Source organism: Octopus sinensis, linkage group LG6 (genome assembly GCF_006345805.1).
Source record: "Octopus sinensis linkage group LG6, ASM634580v1, whole genome shotgun sequence".
In the NCBI taxonomy this organism is placed as follows: Eukaryota; Metazoa; Mollusca; class Cephalopoda; order Octopoda; family Octopodidae; genus Octopus; species Octopus sinensis.
The window spans coordinates 67,132,282-67,155,668 of record NC_043002.1 but is presented as its reverse complement, the minus strand read 5'-3'; the positions used below and the strand labels follow the sequence as shown (position 1 = coordinate 67,155,668).

General features: G+C 36.4%; 1 protein-coding gene across 1 annotated transcript in view; it reads left to right on the top strand.

Moving 5' to 3' along the window:
* Nucleotides 1–23,387, top strand: part of LOC115213432 — a 353,772-nt gene that overhangs the window by 166,077 nt on the left and 164,308 nt on the right. Inside the window, exon 3 of the mRNA XM_036503965.1 lies at nt 1,236–1,362. The gene's annotated coding sequence lies outside the window, so the exon portion shown is untranslated. The remainder of the gene's footprint in view (nt 1–1,235; nt 1,363–23,387) is intronic.

Below are 23,387 nucleotides of genomic sequence, written 5' to 3'. Positions count from 1 at the left end.
TTGCCAAACTGCAGTTGATACAGCATTTGTTGTTATTGTTGATGTTGTTGTTGTTGATGGTCATGTTGTTGTTGTCGTCGTCGTTTTTAGGTCGGTTGTTGTCGTTAAAATGGCAGCTGCTATTGCACTAACTCCTTCCTTCGCATTTATACATATATACATGCCCCACCACTACCACCACAACTACCACCACACATAGACAGACACACAAATACACACACACACATACAAATATTGATTTGTTCCTTTTTCTGTATTGTCAGTGCCGTTACGTTTGGGGTTGGGGTAAAATGTTACCGAAGTTCTAATGAATCTTACGAAGCTATAATTAGTATTCACAGCAATATCGCGTTCAAGCAGGATTAATTAAATTAGAGATAAGCTTCCAGTGTGCTGAGTCAGCATTCGAATTTTGATTATTTTACTTTGCTTTAACTGTTAATGTCTTTAGGAAAGTCGTAAGTGTCATAACATCTCATTTCTTCTTGGAAAAGACATGGGCGCTATAATAATCCGTTCTGCTCTTACTCTAAAAGCATGGAACCATATGTCCTGCAAAAAATGAAACAGTAATATTATGCTCATGCGAAGGCGATGAACTGGTCGAATCGTTACTAAGTGATGAAAAATGCTTAGCGGCATTTCATCCGTCCCTATGTTCTGAATTTAAATCCTGCCAAGGTTGACTTTGCCTGTCATCTTTTTGGGGGTTATAAAATAAGTACCATTTAAACACTGGTGTCGATGTAATCGACTTATCCCCACCCCTGAAATTGTTGGCCTTATTCCAAAATTTGTAACCAATATTACGTTCATGCGAATATTGTAAAATGAAACTGCTATCTTCTTTCAATATTCAGTTGAAAGAAAATGCCCTTTTTCGCTAATAATGGTTTCTGATTTAGACATAAGGCTAGAAATTTTGATGGGGCGGGGCGGAATTATTCGATACAGTATTTGGCTATTTATTTTATCGACCCTGAAACGATGAAAAACAAAGCTGACTTCGGTGGGATTTGAACTCAGAATTTAAAACAACCGGAAGAAATACCGCAAAGCATTTTTTTTTCTTCGGATGCACTAACGAATCTGCCAGCTAGGCACTTCCACTTAAGCTCAAACTGCTACTGGGAGAAATATATATGTGAATATTATTGTATTCGTCTTTTTGTAAGAAAGAAATCAATAATGTTTTCTTTACATCATATATCTAATACCACTTTCTTTAATTTCAGTTTAAATTAAAATTTCCGACATTATCTACACACGCCCTGCCTGGCTGGAGATTACCTACCACTTGTAGATTATGGCTCTTGCATATTCGCTTCTTTAGAATGAGAAGATATCTTAAACGTCACTACGGTAATCCTCTTAAATATTTCCTTATTTTCAACTATTTTTTAAACATAAATATACATTCACAGCCTACAACCATACCAACAAAATAAAAAAAAAAAAAATAGAATATAAACATAGGTTGTCCCGCATGCATCTGCCTGTATTTCTATTTTTATTTTTATTATTTATTTAGCATTATTTCCTGAAGCTTATATTCACTGACCAAATTTTACAGCTTAAATTCAATTATATCTAGATTTGTGCAACATACAGTTGTTTAATAATTAAAGTAAATAAATGTTTAAATGACGTTTTGTTTTCTATATGGTTGTCTGTTTAATAAATATATTGACAGACATGAATTTTATTTGAGTCAATGCTGAGCCACTGCGTAAAACAACTTGGTGACAATATATACTGCATATGTAGGTCCTGGACAACTCATTTGTTGTCGTGCAGAGAACAAAATATATGCGAGTGCCGAAATCTAGGTTAACCATTTAATGACATTGTGTTCGTGTTTTACGTATAAAGCAAGGGTGGGGGAAACGTTTTAGTGCGGCGGACAAAATTTACAAAGAAGTAAAAAAAAAGGTCCGCGGGTGGATCACAAGTTCTAACTCTTATATCTGTGTAAATCTTGTATATATCTATGTATAATTCGACATACATTAATAAAGATACATTTAATACATTAAATTAACGCGTAACATCTTCATTAACACCGCCACTGAATTTAGGACATTTATATTACTTATGAGGTAGTCTATGTTTTTCAGTTAGAGTATAGTTGGGTCTCAAGGGGGTGGTAAAAACCTAGCAATATGTGTTTTATAGTAAAAACAAAATTTCCATTCAAATGGCAATTACCGGACGAGTTTCTGTTCTAGTCTAACTGTTTTAAGTCGTAGTAGAATACGAATATTGTATAAATTTTATAATTGAAAAATTTACTATATTTTGTACATTCGAATATATCAGTCTGTGGGCGAAATAAAATGGACTTGCGGACGCAATTACGTCCGCGGGTGGGGTTTCCCCACCCCTGGTACAAAGCAAGTCAGCTTAGAAAAGACCACTCTTTTCTTTTTCAACCGATGGTATAATTTCAGCTCCCCATAGTAACGATTGTATTCCTAATGATTCATTCATCCATCGGTTGTCTAGCGATGTGGGGGTGGGGGACAAACACAGACACACATACATATATATATATATATATATATATATATATATACACACGACGGGCTTCTTTCAGTTTCCGTCTACCAAATTCACTCACAAAGCTTTGGTCGGCACGCGGCTATAGTAGAAGACACTTGACCATGGTGCCACGCAGTAGAACTGAACCCGGAATCACGTTGTTGGTAAGCAAGCTACTTACTACACAGCCACTCCTACGCCGTCATCAATACGTTAAATATTTTACGATATTTTTCTTCACAAAGAACCCAAGTTGTACACAAAACTTAAAATCTCATTGTTACCCGATTTTTCCATAAACAATATTCCAGGTACAAATTCATACGTGCCCACAATGTAAAATTGATGGTGTTTTAATACTAATTCACATATCGTATGTGATGATAGAAAAGATACCCGACCATATTAGACGCACCCTATTTCAACAGCATATATTCAGGAAATAGTGACCACCACGGAAAAAAACTGAGCTGTGGAAGACTCAACTTTGCATACAGGACGAGCTACTAGATGCAGGAGGAAAGAGCGAGAAAATTTGTGGCAAAAGAGTCAGCAGAAGTTCACCATTACATTCTGCCGGTGCCGCGTGGAGCTTAGATGTTTCGCTCATAAACACACACCTCGCTCGGTCTGAGATAACGAACCCGCGATCTCTCGACCGCGAGTCTGCTGTTCTAACCACTAGACCATGTGCCTCCACTTATCATTGCATGTTACGCTAATATTCTTTCAAACTTTGGCGCATGGCCAGCAATCTTAGGGGGAGTGGAATAGTCGATTGCATACATAGTCTCCAGTACTTCACTGGTACTTGATCTTGGCGGAATTTGAACTGAGAATGTAGAGAGCCGGAAGAAATGCCTCTACGTATATTGCCCGACAAGCTCATGATTTTGCCAGCTGGTTGCGTCGTGTTATGCAATTGTTATAGACATTTTATGAGAAGAAACAGTACACTGAAGTGCTATTCGTCACGCAACAGCCGCGGCCAATAGTTTGGTTGTGCAGCCCACTAACTGTATGATGATTTGTTACAACATATAATAATTGTTGTGTGTGTGTGTGTATGTGTAATAGGCGTATGTATGGCTGCGTGGTTAGGTAGTTTGCTTCGCAACTACATTGTTTCGAGTTCACTCCCGCCACGCGGCATCTTGAGCAAGAGTCTTATCCCGAAGCTCTGGACCAACCAAAGCCTTGTGAGTGAGTGAATTTGGTTGACGAAAACTGTAAGCCGGAGGTATATTATGTGGGCATGTCTTTGCATTTATCCCCTCTCTCTTTCTCTCTCTCTCTCTCTCTCTCTCTCTCATACACACATACACACCGCTTTAAAACCGGTATTGATTTATTTTCGTTTCTGTAACTTAGCGGTTCGGCTAAAGGATGACTGACTAAGTCCCAGACTTTAAAATAAAATTCACGAGGCGATTTGTTCGATTGAACTTTTTAAGGCGGTGTCCCAGCATTGCCGCAATATATTTCACTTCTTCTTCTTCTTCTTCTTCTTCTTCTTCTTCTTCTTCTTCTTCTTTCTTCTTCTTCTTCTTCTTATTATTATTATTATTATTATTATTATTATTATTATTATAGGCGCAGGAGTGGGTGTGTGGTAAGTAGCTTACTTACAAACCACATGGTTCCGGATTCAATCCCACTGTGTGACACCTTGGGCAAGTGTCATTTACTATAGCCTCGGGCCGACCAAATCCTTGTGAGTGAATTTGGTACAAAGAAACTGAAAGAAGCCAGTCGTATATATATATATATATATATATGTGTGTGTGTTGTGTTTGTCCCCCCCCCAATATTGCTTGACAACCGATGCTGGTGTGTTTACGTCCCTGTAACTTAGCAGTTAAGCAAAAGAGTTCGATAGAATAAGTACTAGGCTTACAAAGAATAAGTCCTGGGGTCGATTTGGTCGATTAAAGGCGGTGTCCCAGCATGGACACAGTCAAGTGACTGAAACAATTAAAAGAGTAAAGAGCAAAAGAGTATTATTCAATTAGTTAACTATTTAACCAATTAACAAATCGATTATTTAATTAATTGTTCGATCAATTAAACAATCAGCCAAGTTTATCAGAATCCTTTTATTGCCTTAGCGTCTTCATCAATGATAAAGCGTCTCTATATCAAGTCTAACGATTAATCAAACAATAAACTAGTTAATTGGTGAAATGTTAACTAATTATATAGGCGCAGGAATGGCTGTGGTAAGTAGCTTGAATCTCCCGGATTCAGTCCCACTGCGTGGCACCTTGGGAAAATGTCTTCTACTATAGCCTCGGGCCGACCAAAGCCTTGTGAGTGGATTTGGTAGACAGAAACTGGAAGAAGCCCGTCGTATATCTATGTATATGTGTGTGTATATATTTGTGTGTCTGTGTTTGTCCACCCCCCACCCCAACATCGCTTGACAACCGATGCTGGTGTGCTTACGTCGCCGCAACTTAGCGGTTCGGCAAAAGACACCGATAGAATAAGTACTAGTCTTGGAACGACTAAGCTCTGAGGTCGCTTTGCTCGACTAAAGGCGGTGCTCCAGCATGTCCGCAGTCAAATGACTGAAACAAGTAAAAGAGTAATTAACTAATACTAATAAAAGAAGAGAAATAAAACCAGTGCGGTTGTATATTATTGACATAATGACCCGCCTGGGGTACAACTAATAAACAGTTTTCCAAGTTTTAACCGCAGTTAGCTTTTTTAGATCCTCACTATAAAAAAACTCTCTCGCTTTTCAGACACCACCATAGACAATAATTGTAGATAAAAATTAGCAGATGCAATGATAAAAAGAAACTTCTGATTTGGAACCACGTTTTTGTGACCGTCCTTGCTGTAAAATTGGTTTAGAGTTATTTGTTGCTGAGAATGGTGGACCAGTTAGAGCGTCCGAAAAAAGCCTTGCGATAGTCGTTTCGGCTCTTTATACTCTGCGGTCAAATCCTATTAAATTTACGCTACCCGTTCATCTTTCCAGCGTAAATAAAATGAAGTGCCCGGTCAAGTACTTTCTCTAATCAAATCGACAGTCGATCTGTGCCAGCAATCTGTGGGCTGGCGTGGTAGGGCAGGAACTCAAATTCTCACCTAACCGTGGGGCTTCGATGTCAGGTTAAGGGACACATTAGCTGGAGTAGACGGTCGTTACATCACTGTTTTATAGATTTGTAATACCCTGTGTTAATACAACACACACACATTCTGTCATTATATTCACATATCTATATCTCCCTCTCACTCCCTTTCACTTCCTTTCTCTGTCTTTCTCTATATATATACACATATACTCATTTTTCTTTTTTACATGTTGAAGTCATTTGACTGAAACACGTTGACTGCGGCCATGCTGGAGCACCACCTTTGCACGAGCAAATCAACCCCAGGACTTATTCTTTGTAAGCCTAGTACTTAATCTATCGGTCTCTTTTGCCGAACCGCTAAGTTACGGGGACGCAAACGCACCAGCATCTGTAGTCAAGCGATGCTGGGGGGACAAATACAGACACTCAAACACAAACACACACACACATACATATATGTGTATATATATATATATATATATATTATATATATATACACACACATATATACATACATAAGACGGGCTTCTTTCAGTTTCCGCCTAACAAATCCACTCACAAGGCTTTGGTCGGCCTGAGGCTATAGTGGAAGACACTTGCCCAAGGTGCCACACAGTGGGACTGCACCCGGAACCATGTGGTTGGTAAGCAAGCTACTTACCACACAGCCACTCCTGCGCCTATAACACATAGTTGTATATGTGCAGATATATATGCATATATATTTGTATGCATATACATGTGTGTGTGCATATATATGTGTGTATGAGCGCGTGTGTGCGTTTTCGCGCGCGCGTACGTGTAAATATGTATACGTATATTTATATATATATACACATACACATATAGATATATATACATACATATATATATATTTATATACACACTCACACACACACACACATATATATATATACATACATACATACATACATGCATATATATATATATATACATATATATGCATATATATATTATATATACATATATATGCATATATATATATATACATATATATGCATATATATATATACATATATATACATATATATATATATATAATATATATATATATATATATATATCTTTAGAGCCAATCCCATTAAAAGCGATAACGCATAAGAGAAAGAATAAATCTATTTGTTGGCCTGTGTATAATTATTACTAACGGTGTCATTAAGTACGCGAAGAAAAGAAAAGAAAAGAGAGAGATTGAATAAGAGAGAGAGTGGGTGGGGGAAAGGAAACGTATAACAAAGTACAGACAAGACGACACTGTCTCTGGACATGAAATGTTATCTTAACAGCAAGATGGCTAACAAGTAAACAGATGCAGATAAATACACGGCTGTTAGCCCTATTCTTCTTCAGTCCTAATGAATCACCCCTTCAATTCATTGTTCCTCTAATCAAATCCACCGGTTCATATCGATTACCATTACGATCATACGCATTTATCGGTTTTTGTATCTTCTCCTTATCCTGGACTCTTGGTATTTGAATTAAAAACAAAGATATTGTATTGTTCGATGCACTACCATTGCCATTTCGTTTACAATACAAAATCCTATTTGCACGAGAGTTGAACATTAGGATTCGATGGCTGCCACACACTTCTAGTTGGTCATTCAAAGTAGTAATGGTTACTCTTCTATTGTTATATTCTTTAGATAAATCCTTACATTTACCTTCTATTGTTCATTTTTTTAAAATCTATGTTGTGATAAAAGCCTCTTTATACTGAAATATTAATCCCTCTGGAGTTTAAGCAACAATATGAGGAAGACTACGAAGAGCAGTGCTACTTAATTCTGAAAACACAATAATCGTTTCTTCAATAAATTATTGAAGAAGAAATAGTTGGCGATAGCATGTCCAAACCATATCCTAAGACTAATTTTCAATAAAGAATGAGTATAGTTGTAGTAAGAAGGAGGTTTTGAAGAAGCATGGAATATAAACCAGTGATCGTTAATTGTACTTATGTTCGGCAGCAAAATAGCAGAGTCATTAGGGCGTATGACGAAATATATTACGCTCTTTGTTCTGGTTTACTGCGCTCTGAGTTCAAATCCCACCGAGGGCAGCTTTGTCTTTTATCTTTCAGGGGATCGATAAAATAAAGTACTAGTCCAGGAGGTGGTAGTCTGGTGGAACTCTGCGGTTCTCTTGCAGTATTTGTTCCTGCACTTTGCATTCTGGGTTCTTGGAGTTTATCTCTGCAAAAAGAAAGGATCAATATATTCTTGTATAGAATGTCATTGACCGTGTTCTAAGGATAACACGAATATATAAGTATATAGAAAGATACGGATCATATCGAACCTAAAATCCCCTTTGTTGCTTACATCTAGGTTTGTTATAATCTCCTTTTGTATAGTGAGATTAATTCGTCGCTCGATTTAAAATACTACCTGGTCATTTGATGCCTCTATCGTGCCCTGTTGCAAGCGTTAGGCCAGATCGATTTATAGATAACTTTCTATTTTAATCCCTTGGAGGATGAGGCCTGAAAAAATACAGGATCATGGGAGTTGCCCTCTCCTCCCTGACGAATTATTTCCTTAACCAAAGACGAAGAATTCCCGTTGGTGCATATGACTGGTTACAAATACGAGCCATTGAAAAGATGCCACAAGGCCGAAATGTATCTGACAGTCTCACAAGCCGCTACTGGAACGGATTTTCGTCTCTCTGATATTTATTGTGTTTTTAATACAGTAAGTTCATAAGAGATGTTATCCTAGGACAAATGCTACACTAAGTAGCCTATCTATTGCGTGTTTATGAAGAATGATACATAAAAAGGTAAGTGCGTGTGCTTATTGCTGGCATAACGACCCTCCCGAAATACAACAAAATACACAATAATAATAATCCTTCAAGTTAAAATTCAAAATTATCCTGACGAAATCCAAGATTGAAATTGCAAGTTTATTTGGAATATTAGGATACTGGATAAATTGAAAATAAATTAACAATCTGGTTATTGCGTAATTTTCAAATATATTTTTAAATGTTGTTAAGAAAACGAATCGTTAATTTAAGACACACATAAGAAGCCCCAAAAGAACCCAGATGAATGCAAAAAAGAGAATTTCAGGTCCCATATGAGTCATGTCTATTATTCTTGCAAATAAGTTTGCGATATTCTTAGAACACGAGCAAAGAGATTTTGTACAAGAATAGAATTCAACCTTTTACACGGGGCCAAACCTTAAAGAGACAAGGTTTCCATTGTAATGCTGGAAATTAAACACAGTGTGTGTGTGTGTGTGTGTGTGTGCGTATAGTTTTTCGGCCTAGTAACATCTGAAACATTCATTCCTACTGAGGTAACTGTACTGAAACAATATTACAGTTTCTAAATTGTACCAAAATAAATTTGTGTGTGTGTGTGAGCATCCGTGAGTGCGTGCCTGAGCGTTAGCGCGTATGCTAACATCGTTAGCTCTCGGACTTATATTCCTTTATGATGTCTTCTATTTCCTACAGTTGAATTACATTTTAAGTGGGGGGAAAAAGCGCCGGTAATTTGGTTTTATATTTGTATACATCAGAAACCGTTTGTTTCATTATTTTATAAAATAAATTTCACGTGCATGTGCTGTTGAAACTAAGAGTTTTAGAAAATATAACCATAACTGAATGAAGCCCGTCGTATATATGTATATATATATATATATACATATGTATGCGTGTGTATATGTTTGTGTCTGTGTTTGCCCCCCCCCCCCTAACATAGCTTGACTACCGATGCTGGTGTGTTTACGTCCCCGTAATTTAGCGGTTCGGCAAAAGAGACCGATAGAATAAGTACTAGGCTTACAGAGAATAATTTACAAAGAAAAATTTACTTGACTAAAGGTGGTGCTCCAACATAGCCACTGTCACGTGACTGAAACAAGTAAAAGAGTATATATATGTATACAGACATATCTGATTAGATGTACGCACACACGCGCGCACAAACACTCAAGCACACAAGCGTACGTATATGTATATTTCTATGTATTTATGAATATATATGTGCCTGTGCTCGTCTGTATGTGTATACATGTCTTTTTGTGTGAGTACGTGTGCTGTCATGCGCGTGTGTGTGTGTGTGTGTTATATTGCAGAATAACAAAAACGAAACGTTGGTAAGTCGTGACCCAGGTTTAGTAAAGGTCAACAAGTTTCTTTATTTGTTACACATGAAATTTCTTTGAAAACAGCGTTTTCTCTTCATTTCATTTTCCCATGACTTTTCGCCCTCACAAATTAACACTGACCGATATACTTCAATGGATTTAAAGTGGCAATAACTAAAATATAAAGAAAAAAAAAACAAGAAGCAAAAACCAAGAACACTTATAATACATATACACACCCCCACACATAAAAATATACATGCGCACACACACATACACGCACGCAAATGTATATACATAATGATATGCGTATACAGGCTACGCTCTCTCGGTGACTCTCTCTATGAATATATATGTGTGGGTATATATATATATATATATATATATATATATTATGTATAACATATGTATGTATGTATATATATGTATATATGTTGTATGTATGTATATATGTATGTGATGTATATAGTATATAGTATATATATGTATTATATATTTATTATGTATGTATATATGTATGTATATATGTATATATGTATGTATGTATGTATATGTATATATGTATATATGTATGTATATATATATATATATGTATATATGTATGTATATATATATATATATGCATATATATATGCATATATATACATAATATATGCATATATATATGCATATATATATGCATATATATACATATATATATGCATATATATATATATGTTTATATATATATATAGCATATATATACATATATGTTTATATATATATATATGCATATATATACATATATGTTTATATATATATATATGCATATATATACATATATGTTTATATAATATATATATGCATATATATACATATATGTTTATATATATATATATGCATATATATACATATATGTTTATATATATATGTATGTATATATTTACATATATGTATGTATGTACATGTATGTATGTATATGTATGTATATATATGTATGTATATATATATATATGCATATATATATGCATATATATATATAATATATGTTTATATATATATGTATGTATATATTTACATATATGTATGTATGTACATGTTTGTATGTATATGTATGTATATATTTACATATATGTATGTATGTACATGTATGTATGTATATGTATGTATATATATGTATGTACATGCATGTATATATATATATGTATATATATGTGTGTATTATATATATATGTGTGTATATATATATATATGTGTGTATATATATATATGTATGTATATATGTATGTATATGCATGTATATATATGTATATGTATATATATATATATGTATGTATATGCATGTATATATATGTATATGTATATATATATATATGTATGTATGTGTGTATATATATATATGTATGTATGTGTGTATATATATATATGTATGTATATATGTATGTATATATATGTATGTATATGCATGTATATATATGTATATGTATATATATATATATGTATGTATATGCATGTATATATATGTATATGTATATATATATATATGTATGTATATGTATATATATATATATGTATGTATATGCATGTATATATATGTATATGTATATATATATATATGTATGTATATGCATGTATATATTGTATATGTAATATATATATATGTATGTATATGTATATATATATTATATGTATATATATATATGTATGTATATGTAATATATAATATATGTATGTATATGTATATATATATATAGATTTATATATATATATATGTATATATAAATATGTATATATATATATATATCTATAATATGTATAATATGTATTATAAATATTTATATATATATATATATATATATATATATATATATATATATATATATATATATTATATATATATACACACACACACGATCATTTTTATGTAAACTTCATAGAATACTTATACATGTATGTGAAATTGTATGGATGTATATATGTATACAAGGGCTCGGAAACAGAGGTTGCACTTGCACTCCTTAAAATTTTGTGTGAGTGCCAAATTCAATATTGCATCCCTTACTTACCTTTCCCAGGCTTAGAAAAAAAAAGAGAATGAACTATAACAATTAGACCTCTTCCTCCCACCCAAAAAAAATCCAACCACTGCTATTACCCTAAAGCACAACCATACCATTGCTGTCTCTAACCCACACACTCAACTCTATAATAATGCCGAATGTACAAGATCTTTCAAATCGAACAAAAGTATCATATCTTAGAGACCTTGCACAGCGAGAAAGACCTCGTACAGTGAGAAAAGACAATATGTATCGTACTAAGTGAAACACACCTAACCACAGACATATTGCATGCGAAAGAACAGGTTATGTACTACTCGGAACTGACAGTAGAATATGGAAACAAGGAGAAATGGCGATCTTTATCTAAGAAGACTTGGCAACAAATGTTCTCTTCTTCCTTTCCAACACAGCATACGATACACTAATAATGCATGTAATTGACCTGAATTTGATCACAGGCATTATCTGCTGTCTTCCTGATGCAGCTAACCTCGGAGATCACTTCAAAGGTACTTTGTCGCTTATAAGCCAAACCTTAAATACGGTTAGCCCACAGGCCAGTGTACTTTTAGCAGGGAGTTTTAATATTCCTAGTTTCAGCTGGCCAGAGGGTTATATCCATCCTGGAATTATACAACTGAACAGGAGAGATATGAATGATGTTTTCAATACTACTAAAAGACTTCCTCATGCAACAACTCATTACCCATCCAGTCCTGGTCTTTACCACCAATACAGACTTGACTCACAATGTTCAGATCATTTCCACAGCTATTTCCACCCACACCATTATACAATTATCTGTATATGGTTCAAAGAGGGCAAAACACATAAATAACACTCTTCATGAACTTGAATTTTAGGAAGGCCAAGTAGAAAGTCAGGTGAACAAGTAAAATATGTAATATCACTTTAGAGCATGTAATTTATAATTCAAACATAATTACAGAGTAGCTATAGTTAATATTTGATTAAAAAATAATACGTAAAATTTCTTACAGTTCTTTCTAGAATAGCTGAGCATGTGGGTCATATGTCATTGAGCAAAGATTTCCATGTAAGACAACTATTCCGTCTTTGGAGAGAAAGAATTAAAGAATATCTTTAATAAAGGATATTAGTAGTTCATCGAAGAATTAAAGGACATACTTAGTGAAAGATAATAGTGGTTAGCACGTCTATGATCAGAGAATTAAGGAAGTCTTTAGGGAAAGATAATAGTAGTTCGCAGTTCCATTGTTGAAGGATCGAGGAATGTTCTTAGTAAAAGATAAAAGGAGTTACTAGTTGAGTCTTTGAAATCAAAGCTAACATATGTCATAGGGATCTTTGTAAATTTTGAAGATTCCATGTTTATTGGAATTATATGTGATTGCTCTGACAGGGAACAAGAATCAGTTATTGCTATGTTTCCGAAAACTAGGAGGTCCATGAAAGTTTTCTCCTGGCTACACTTTGGAGATACTAACTAAGGCTATTCTGGATGTTTTTATTGCCAAAACATTGAGCTGGGCTCAAAGTTATGCTGCAATATCGCTTGACACACAATGCAATAATGCATGTACGTAAACGCTTGTGCAATGAAGACTTCGTCGCCAAAACGAGTGAGCACAGAACTTATGGAGTGATTTGAAGCATTAGTTTTCCCTGTAGATTAATAAAAAAAATATTACATCTGTGTTTGTTTTGATATTAAGATTCAACAAAATAAAATAGGCCTTGTTTGTAAAAAATTTTGGACCAGAGTTTGCACCACCTAAGCAAATTTCGTTGCTGCGCCACTCTATGTATGTATGTATGTATGTATGTATGTATGTACGTATGCACGCACGCACGCATGCACACATGCATGCATGCACGCACGCACACACATGTACACATATATATATATATACACGTATACACACACAGACATATATATGCATACACGTATACACACAAACATATATGCATACATATACATATATATAACGAGATATATATACATATATACATATATACATACATATATACGAGTATATATATATATATATATATATATATATGTGTGTGTGTGGTGTGTGTGTGTGTGTGTGTGTGGTGTGTGTGTGTGTGTGTGTGTGTATGTATATAACCGGTCGAAACCGCAACGACGATCTGGTACTCGAATGACGAAAGAAAGTTCCGAATGACCTGTCCTTGTTTTTTCCTGTCTTTTTTTTTGTATCGTCTAACTGTCCTCATGTTTTGTTGTTGCCTGTTACGTTCTTGTTCCATTTTGTTTGTTATTTATATATATATATATATATATATCGGCGTAGTACACATTTGGTCTCCTATATATATGTATACGTATATATATATATATATATTATATACTCACACATAAATATATGTACATATGCATAAATATATACATATGTATATATATATATATATATATGTATATATATATATGTATTATATATGTATATATAATATATTATATATATATTATATACTCACACATAAATATATGTACATATACATTAATATATACATGTGTATATAATATATATATTATATATATATATTATTAATACTCACACATAAATATATGTACATATACATTAATATATACATGTGTATATATATATATATATTATATGACGCTACACACACACACATACATACATACATACATACACACACACACTCATATATATATATACACACAGACACACACACACATGACACTAGCGTCCCTGAGTGCATGTCCTCAAACGCGAATACATTAAAGATTAATCAGCGTCTTTGTCGACTACGAACTTTTCTCACATTTTCTCTTGTGATTTTTTTTTTTGCTTTGTAATTTTTTTATCATTTCATTTCTCCTTTTCTCATTTTTGTTTGCCTCTTTTACAAAGTGTGTTTTGTATTGCTTTTGTTTGGTATTTTGGGATTTTTTTTTGTTGTTGTTGTCGTTGTTGTTGTTCTTTGTCTATTTACGATCTGGCAGGAAGAGAATCTTGGTATATTGGTGTCAAAGATGAAGAATAAGGATGCAAGTAGTTGCTGCTGTGGTGATGATGACGACGGTGATGCTGCTGGTGTCTGGAGGTGTTAGACGTTGTGATGAGTGACAGGAAAGACGGGGGTGTCGGGCAGTGATTTTGAAGATCGTAATGGTGTGAGAGGTGGTGGGGGTGATAATGATGATGCTGTAACTGAGGTAGTTTTGTTGTTGATTATGGAGATGGGAGTGGTGATGGAGCTGTTGTTGATTGTGGTGGTGGTGGTGGTTGTGGTGATGGTGGTGGTTGTGGTGATGGTGGTGGTGGTGGTAGTGATGGTGGTGATGATGATGGTGGTGGTAGTGATGGTGGTGATGATGATGGTGATGGTGTTGTTGATTTTAATGTTGTTGTTATTGGTGGTGGTGGTGGCGGCGTTAATGGTTTTGCTGACTGTATTGTTGTAATTGGTGGTGATAGTCGTGGTATTCTTGTTGGTTGTAGTGGAGATGGTACTGACGGTGGTCGTGATGGTACCTTCTTTTGGGGCGGGGAAAGACTTGATTTAGAATTATCTTAATAATGGCGATGACTGAGGATTAGGATTATGGTTATATTTTATCTTTTTACTTGTTTCAGTTACTAGACTGCGGCCATGCTGGAGCACTTGCCTTGAATATTTAGTTGAATGAGTTGGCACCAGTACATTTTTTTCAATTGTGTACATATTCTATAGGTCTCTTTTTGCCCAATAGCTAAGTTAGTGGACGTAAACAATCACCACCAGTTGTCAAGCGGGGTATGGGGGGGGGGACAAACGCGCGCGCGCACACACACACAACACACACACACACACACACATAGATATATATTCTTTTATTCTTTACCTTGTTTCAGTTATTTGACTACCGTCATGCTGGAGCACCGCCTTTAGTCGGGCAAATCGACCCCAGGACTTATTATTTGTAAACCTAGTACTTATTCTATCGGTATCTTGTGCCGAACCGCTAAGTTTCGGGGACGTAAACACACCAACATCGGTTGTCAAGTGATGGTGGGAAGACAAACACAGACACACAAATACATACAGGGTGTCCATAAAGTCACTAAACACTTTCTTTTTTCTATTTCGTTTCAGGTATCATTCAGAGAGACGTAAGGCCATCAGCATTTGACACCTTAGACTTCGCAGATTTTGTAAGTGTATCATTCCCTTGCCCATAGCACACCATACCACCAGGTTCAGAGAGTCTCGTTCATGTTCGAGTATTTCTACTGGTTTTGATTTTCTCCAAATTCGACAATTGTGTCGGTTTACCCAACCAGAGAGATGAAAGTAGACTCATCGCTGAACCATAACTTTTCTAAGAATTGAAAATCGTTTTGGTAAAGGTGGAGGAGTGATTCACACATTTCCACACGAGTATCATAATCTTCCGCGTGAAACCTTTGAATAACCTGAAGTCGGTACGGCTAGAGATTTATCAGTTTCTAAGTTCCAGTGTAGTCCTCTCGATGGACTTCCTCTGGCTTTTCGCGAACGCCTACTTCAGTAGTTTGGTGTTTTCGTCAGTAGTGGTAGTACCAGGTCTTCCGCTGCGTGGTTTGTCAAGAACAGATCCTCTTCCGAGAAACTTACTACGGATAGCATAAAATGTGCTACGCATTGGAGCAGTGTAATGGCCATAAACCTTCTCAAACTTGCGATGAACTGCAATAGGGGACTGAAAATCTTCTTTCTAGGCGGCAGTTTTGCAACGCTTCTCTAACATCAACTGGCGTGCCATGGGCAAGGGTAAACTGCAAAGTCTATGGTGTCAAATGCTGATGGCCCCACGTCTCTCCGAATGATACCTGGAACGAAATAGTAAAAAAAGAAAATAGGTATAGTGACTAGTGACTTTTGGGACACCGATGAATAGATAGACAGCCGACAACTGATGAAGAGTCCTTTCTCTGTCCTAACTTATCCTGTTTTCCATTTTTTCTCGTTGTTTACATATTTCATGTTATTTGCACCGTTGGTGACGTCCTGTACCTACATACATACGTACATACATACATACATACATACATACATACATACATACATACATACATACATACATACATATAATGAATAATAAATAATATTATATATATATATATATACACACGACGGGTTTCTTTCAGTTTCCGTCTACCGAATCCACCCACGAGGTTCTCGTCGGCCCGATGTTATAGTAAAAGACACTAGCCCGAGGTGTCACGTAGTAGGATTGAACCCGGAACCATGTGGCTGGGAAGCAAGCCTTTTACCGCACACCCACGCCTGCCCGTACTTGTTGGGGTAATGGAGGTTAGTAGTGTCTGAAGACGGCATTATGGCACTACAGTGATGGTAAAAACCATGGTTATGAAGACTGGATCTCCATGAGAAAGAAATCGATGGCATTGCTGGTATCTATGGAAGGCGGCGGGCTGGCAGAATTGGTAGCACGCTGGACGATATGCTTAGCAGTATTCCGCCCGTCGGTACGTTCTGGGTTCAAATTCCGCCGAGGTCGACTCTGTCTTTTATCCTTTCGGGATCGATAAATTTAGTACCAGTGAAACACTGGTGTCGATGAAATCGATTAGTCCCTCCTTCCCGCCAAATTTCAGGCTTTGTACCTATAATAGAAAAGATTGTTGGTATTTATGGTAGTTACGAGGCTGATTGATATTTATCGATGACAAGAATGGTAATCGAAGTGGTGATGGGTTAGTTTCTTTTTTCTGTTGATTATCACGGTAACACTAATAATGGCTGTGGTAGAAATTTTGATGATGGTGATAATGATGATGATAATGATGATTATGATGGTTGTGTTGGTAATGATGTTGATGACGACAACGGCGACAACGACGACGATTATGAGGGTGATGATAATGATGATTGTATTGGTCATGATGATATTGATTACGACGACGATGACAATGATAATGATGGCGACGACTGCTGCTACTGCTGCTGCAGTAGTAGTAGTAGTAGTAGTAGTAGTAGGTACATTTATGATTGCCATAATGGCGTTGCTGTTAATAGTGATAACGATGGCGATAGTGTGTCATGCATTTCGCAGGAAGGCGAGAACAGAACAAGGATGTTTATTAGTCATGCGCACGACACACGAGCACACACACACACACACGAATTCGTTAATGTAATGTTGGTTACACGAAATAATTATGTCGGCAGTTTTTGTTGCTTTTTTTTATTATAATGAGATTGTACCCAGTAACCTAGACACTTTTCTTTGGGGCATTTCTTAACCTTAGCATTTGACCTCATAGCGTCTTCTCTAGAAATTGAAATATGTTAATGTAGCGTTCAGGTATTTTCGATTATTACTTTTTAATGTAACCTTCTTGCTGGATTCTTTGGGTTTGTATGTTAGTGAGACAGTGTGTGTGTGTGTGTGTGTGTGTGTGTGTGTGTGTGTGTGGTGCGCGCGCGCGTGTATGATGTTCATGCATGTGTCAAGTCGGTTTGAGTGATACTATGTAATCCAGTACAATGTGTTATGTTGTTGGTGACAAAACGTTCACTAGGTGACAGGCAGTGCCCGATTTACCATTGTGCTTAGGTATGCTTAAGCACAGGGTCCCGTTGACCAGTGGGGAGAGCATCTTCCTGCCCCAAAATGTTTTTACAATGAATTTCCTGAGCATATATGTCTGACTGTCCAAGTAAGGGACTTCGTAACTTAACCATCACAGGGCCTCATTTGTCCTAAATTTTGTGCTGGTGACATGGTACTATCGTGCAGTTTATTTTCACTATACATCTCATATTTTCTAGCAATTCTCCTGGCGACCAGTGGGGAGGGCATATTTCTGCCTCAAAATTTTCTTACAACGAATTTCCTGAGCATATATGTCTGACTGTCCAAATAAGGGGCCTCATAACTTAACCATCACAGGGCCTCATTTGTCCTAAATCCGGCGCTGGTGACAGGGTACTATCGTCCAGTTCGTTTTCACTATACATCTCATATTTTCTAACAGTTCTCCTGGCGACCAGTGAGGAGGGCATCTTCCTACCCAAAAATTTTATTACTATGGATTTTCTGAGCATATATGTCTGACTGTCTAAATAAGGGGCCTCGTAACTTAACCATCACAGGGCCTCATTTGTCCTGAATCTGGCGCTGGTGACAGGGTACTATCGTCCAGTTTGTTTTCACTATACATCTCATATTTTCTAGCAATTCTCCAGGCGAGGAGAATTGCTTGATAATTATCTGAATAAAAAGGAGTCTTGTGTTTTCCTTTGTGCGCTAATTGTAAAACTTGTGTGCGCGCACAGCTAAGAGGGGACATTACGAGCCTGTGTATCGGTGTGTTTTTTGGCGTAGTATATCGTAGAGAAAAACAGGTAAAAATATAAAGGCTGGTATTTCGAATAAAAAATCATTCTTACTCTCGCCAACAAAAATGTAGTGAACCAGTGATTTTTAATCGACCCACACTTGTTTATCACCACTATTAATCTCTATAAACGAATTGGTATCGATCTTCTGTAGACAATTCCGTATCGACAGGATCCCGTCTAGTGTTGCTCTCATTTATTTCTTTTCCCTTATTTCTATAAAGACTGATTGTATGTATTTCTAGTGAGTTCTCAAATGATTAGCATCAATTTATCTTATCAAATAACTGCTTGCCCACAGTATAATTACCCAGTTTAACATGAATTTAGAAGTGTACTTGTGTTCTTTCTTATAGCTATTCTCTGCCAACAACAAATGTCTTCAAACGACATATTAACTTCTAAACCCGCCTTTAATCCAGTCTGTGGACGATAGTATTTTCCTGTTTACTACCAGCCTCAAGCATATAACAATTTATTCATCGTATTTTGTCAGTCCAAGTACTGCAACTTCCTTTGATCAAAGAAACCTCATAAAATTTTGAACTGCCCCTAAATGCATTAGGCCCACAATCATACATACATACATACATACATACATACATACATACATATGAACTGCCCCTAAATGCATTATGCCCACATACATACATACATACATACATACATACATACATACATACATACATAGAACTATATATGAGCAGACACAGGAGTGGCTGTGTGGTGAAAAGCTTGCTTCCCAACCACATGGTTCTGGGTTCAGTCCCACTGCGTGATACTGTGAACAAGTCTCTTCTAATATAGCCTCGGGCCGATCAAAACCTTGTGAGTGGATTTGGTGGACGGAAATTAAATGAAGCCCATCGTGTGTAATATATATATATAGTGTGTGTGTGTGTGTGTGCGTGTGTGTGCGTGTGTGTGTGTATGTATGTATGTATGTATGTATGTATGTATGTATGTATGTATGTATGTGTGTGTGTGCTTGTTCCCCTCCATCGCTTGACAACCGATGAGATATTTGTGAAGTGTTGTATTACTCAACACTTCGCAAATATCTCCGAGTAAAACCACCAATAGAAGAGAATATGACCAAAGACTGCGTGTACTCTATCCCATGCAGCTGTGGTTGGTTATACAAAGGCGAAACATGCCGCCCCACTCAAAATAAGAGTAGACGAACATCGCAAAGCTGTGACACAAGGAGATATTGATAAATCAGGTATAGCTGATCATGTATGGAAAAACGGAGACCACATCCACCTGTGGGATGAAGTTAAAATAATAGAGAATACCACTGGAAAATCCGAAAACTAAAAGAAGCAGCACATATGTTAGGACACAACAACCTCCTAAGCAAACCGGGTGCTGACATGAGTAGCATAAGGGAACCGGTATTAGAGAAGGATAGGAAAATATTAGATTTATAAGCCCTGGCGTAGTGGTTAAGAGTGTGGGCTACTGACCCCAAGTTTCAGAGTTCGATTCCATTCAGAGACCTGAATAATAATAGTAATAATAATAATTATATCGAAAAATGACCAGGTTCGAAATTTCCCCAAGACACCTGAAGAAGGCAGGAGGGTTTATCAGCCGAAAAGTTGTGTTAACAACAAACAAGAGGACAAATATCCGTCAAATGTAAATAATGTATGTACGTATATGTATGTGTGTGTGTGTGTGCGCGCGCGTGTGAGTGTGCGTGCGTGTGTGTGTGAAGACGCGTGGCCTATTGGTTACCTCGTTGCCCTCACGATCGCTATATCGTGTGTTCGATTTCTGGACCGAACAGCGCGTTGTATTTTTGAGCAAAACACTTCATTTCACGTTGCTCCCGTCTACTCAACTGTAAATGGGTACACCCTGTGACAGATTACCCTTTCGACCAGAGGGAATGTTGGCCTGCTCGCCCAACCAGCAGGGTGGCGTCATTGGAAAGCTAAAACGGTACAAAGCGCATTGTGATCAGCGATGTATAGTAACATCGCTGAAACTAGAATCAATCAATCAATCAATCCAATCTATTGCGTGATCACGTGATGTGTGTGTGTAACGTATCTTGTGTGTACAAATAGATCTACGGCCGTTTCTGTTATGTTTAGAGCTCCACGTACATTATCGTATGCCTGTATACTTCCAGTGAAGTGGTTAAGTAACTGCTATACTTTGTAGTATTACTTAGTTATGTAAGACAGAACAAATGTAGGAGAAATTAAGAGAAACACAAGTTTATACAATTATTAGTTCCTACGCGCGTTTCGCCATTATTGTTGCTTTGGAATTCTGTCTTGGATGTTTCAAGTGCAACTGGATACTTATTTAACCACCACAGAATACATACGCACACATACATTCACACATACACGCACACACGCACAACAGGATTTGGTAAAGTCACTAAAACGTCAGACAGAATGCTCTGATGCTCTGCTGTAATGATTCCGGCTTTCTGTTGTCTAAGTTCAAATCACGCTGAGGTCAACTGCTTTTATTTTTTGGGTCGAGGTCGATAAAGATGCAGCAAACTAGGCGGTAGATTGACCAAACTATAAAAACGTCGGACCATTTGCCTATCGGCATTTTTTCCGGCTCTTTGTATTCTGTGTTCAAATCTTACTGGGGTAGAAGACTTGGCACGTTGCCCAGTTTAACACCACCTAGTATCAGTAATACCTATAAAGGAGTCCAATCTGTTACAAGAATTCTGATCAGCACTTTGGTCTGAAGACATCTTTTTTTCACCGGTCTCGAAGACCCTGTAAACAGATCATGTGCACCGAAGAAATTTTGTCAGAATATATCAATCTACATTTATTTGTTTCAGACCAGAAATATCACTAAAGTATCTAAAATTTCATCTCTATGTAGTTTGGAGGAACGAAAATATATTAGATACTGATAGAGCTGGTTGTATCCTGCCATCTGATAACAAAAACAAAATCAAATACAAAAAGAAAACCACTGGAATTAAACGCGCGAAGTCAACGTCTAAAGGAAGTTTTCAATTGCTAATACTATCTGGTTGTTAAGGTGGCGAGCCGGTAGAAACGTTCTCAGTTTAAATTCCGTCGAACTCAACTTTGCCTTTCATTCTTTCGGGGTCGATAAATTAAGTATTATTTGGGGCCTTGTGCCTAGAGTAGAAAACAAATACTATCTGGTTGTCGGAAGCATCATCATTTTTCTTTATTGTCTCTCACTCTCTCTCTCTCTCTGGTGGCAGACGGCGAGATTTGAACTCAGAATGCACAGATTCACAACAGATACTGCAACGCATTTTCTGTGACCATGTAACCATTCCATTTAATTCATGGTCCTTCACTTTGACTTAATTTATCGAGAAGGATGAAAGGTAAAATGCAGACCTCGACCGGATTTTATCTTAGAGCCTATATAGTCGAGATAAATATGGCAAAATGTTCTCACTAAAGACTCTGCCAGCTTTCCAAACAATACTGGTATTGGCGCTCAAATGAATTTTGAATTTCAGCTTTCTCTAATTGGCTCGGTTTGTTACGCACCGTGAACGAAACACTCAGCCTTAAGTCACTTTTCTAAAATTCTGCCAATTACAAATAATATTATGTATGTAGTATGTATGTATGTATGTATGTAGGTATGTATGTATGTAAGTATACTCACGTGTTGTGCTCTAATAATCCTGTTTGTTCTACCAAACCTCAGTGTGCCGTTAAGAAGCACCCTCGGCAAGAGTCTTCTGTTATAGCCCCGGGTCGACCAAAGCCTTATTAGTGGATTTGGTAGACAGAAACTATATATATATACACACACACACACATATGTACATATACATATATATATATATATATAATATATATATATATATATATATGTATTTGTGTGTGCGTTTGTGTTTATCCAGACACACACACACACACACACACACACACACGTACATAGACACACCCGCACACACTGCTTAACAACCGATGCTAGTTTGTTTATGTCTCTGTAACATAGCAGTTCTGTATATAAAAAAGAGCCCGATATAATAAGTACCAAACTAAATATGACCTGGGGTCGATTTGTGCGCCTAAACGCTTTCAAATGATACTCCAGCATGGCCGCAATCCAACGATTGAAACAAGTAACAGATAAAAAAATAACCACACCCGCCATCGTGCTGTGTTCTGCTATCAGCCAGTCACCATCAGCTAAATTTAACCCACGAGAGACAAATTGTTTCTGATAAA